Genomic DNA, 2,613 nt, shown 5'->3' with positions numbered 1-2,613 from the left:
CGAAAATACGAAATATGAAAATATGAAAAAAAAATCCAGTTGACAAACTTAAAGCCAGATAGCTTCATGTGGAAATTTTATGAGCCAGTCAGAGAACTGCTAGCACATATACTTCTGAAACACTTCCAAAATTTTAGAGTGGAAGGAAAACCCAAAACTCATTCTACAAGGTCAACATCACCCTGATACCAACACTGAGATAACCCAGAAAAAGAAAGTTAGAGACCGATGTCACATAGATGAACAGAGGCAAACATCCTTAGTAAAATAGGAGCAAAAAAAAATGCACCAATACAAAAGATTTTCGCTCTAGACAAACTAAATGTTATCAGCTTCTTCACCTTACTTTCTTTCAGAGAATCTGTTGGTGTAGTCCTCCATCCCCCAAACTGCAATGCAGGTGAGCTACTGTGCATAGGGCCTGGAAGATGAAACATGGGGTTAGAAAGCCAACCTGGGAGGGAACTGCTTTTGACTCTGTGGAGATGGAATGATGGATCTGTGATGACAAAGTGTGCAGAAAGGAATGCCTTTTGAAAAATCCCAAAGTGACAAAGAAGCTGGACCTTATGGCTTAGTCACACAGTGAGGAGGGGACAGTATTGAATTTTCCACTCATACTTCTCCCACCACAAGCTAGAAGATGATCCCATTGGCCATTACTTTTCTGCTCGTGATTGCTGGCTCCTTGGCAAAACTGACATCACCAGGGTTCCAACACTCCAAGCACCTGTAAAATGCCACACCTTATCTGGCGGGAGAAAACAATGTCTCTGTTTTGAACAAGGCATTCCATAAATGTCCATTATTATAGGAAATACATATTTTTTAATATAGTGACCATTTAACTGTTAATATAGGTAGCTAAAACTGACTTTAAAATTGAGATAATATGCTGCTGAAATATTTTTCTATTCTTTTCAAGTTGAGAACAGCTGGATACTAAGACATTTTAAGTGTAAAGAATTAAAGTTATAAGTTTTGCTAGCAACTTGGAACCAGAGAGAAATCCTGAAGCCACTTAAAGGGATATTTGGCGTAGATATACAATATATTGTTACATGAGGAGTGAAATAAATTCAAATAGGTAAGTATTCAAATCTATTAGTGGAGGTGTATTATTTGAGGCTATTATCTTTGTATGTTTTAAAGGATCAATATTTTGAGTCTGGCTTTGTTTCTCTATTTTACCTTGGTTTGAAAAGTCACTAATAATTTTCTTCTTTGGCTTTAGTTGAAGTTATATCATAATTCAAATGTTAAGTGATGCTATCCCCAACTTTAATAAGAATGAAAAGAAGAGTTGGCACCAAAATTGTCTCTACAGTACGTTCATTAGTTTGTGATTACAAGATGACTCATGCTAAAGGAAGGAGTAATGTGAATGATCATCTCTCCTGGATTCTTCCTGAAACTAGAGGAAATTCTATATTTTCAGCCTCCATAATGGTAAGCTGGAGTAGGCAATAGCACCCCACTCCAGTACTCTTGCCTAGAAAACCCCATGGATGGAGGAGTGTGGGAGGCTGCAGTCAGTGGGGTCGCTGAGGGTCGGACATGACTGAGCGATTTCACTTTCACTTTTCACTTTCATGCATTGGAGAAGGAAATGGCAACCCACTTCAGTGTTCTTGCCTGGAGAATCCCAGGGACAGTGGAGCCTGGTGGGCTGACATCTACCAGGTTGCACAGAGTTGGACACGACTGAAGTGACTTAGCACAATGTTAAGTGTGTCTTTCATATGAAAGCCTTCTAACAGCCACAAAGTTGCTAATACAAGTGGCCCAACTCAAAGTGATTTTTTTATTCATCATAATGTCAGTTAGAGTGAAAGAGCAAATTGTGAAAGATCAAGCTGATATTTAAAATCTGTTGATCTTTTCACATCAGCATTCACAGAGCAGCTGCAATCAAGCAAACGGCCACAGGGAGAATTTTTTTTACTATGACTATTTCTACTTCTCAGTACCACATTGTATCTCCTTTGCAGATACCTGATTTTTACTGATAATCAGCCTTGTATCTTTACAGGTAGATACAGTGGTATGTCAGCCCATGAGGATGTTTTCCGTAGACTGCAAGTGGGAGGCATGGTTCCCAGTGCAATCACTGATTCATCTGCTACATCTATTTCAAGGTCAACTCATCAGCCATCTTTTATATAAATACATATAATTACTTTCATATAATTACTACTCACAACTGATCTATCAAGTAGGAACCTGATCATGCAGGATAAAGTAGATTAAAATTTATGTTGGTGATGCCAACATTTTCCTACATTTCTCTTATTTCAATATTAGATTTACATGTTCTCCTTCATGGTTACCTTTTATATTCTGAAATAATTAAGAGGAACATGAGGATGAATTAAATTCATTCATTCCAGTTAATTTTAATTCACTGATTCCTGAAAGTCTGATGTTCAAACTTGTCATCTTCTGTTTGACCACTTCCAATTTACCTTCTTTCATGAACCAAACATTCTAGGTTCCTATGAAATATCATTCTTTACAGCATCATACTTTACTTTTATCCATAGTTATATCCACAGTTAGGTGTTTTTTTTTCCTTTGGCTCCATCTCTTCCTTTATATTGATTTCCAGAAGCA

This window comes from Capra hircus, unplaced genomic scaffold (assembly GCF_001704415.2).
Source record: "Capra hircus breed San Clemente unplaced genomic scaffold, ASM170441v1, whole genome shotgun sequence".
NCBI classification, from domain to species: domain Eukaryota; kingdom Metazoa; phylum Chordata; class Mammalia; order Artiodactyla; family Bovidae; genus Capra; species Capra hircus.
Note: the sequence above shows the minus strand (reverse complement) of the source record.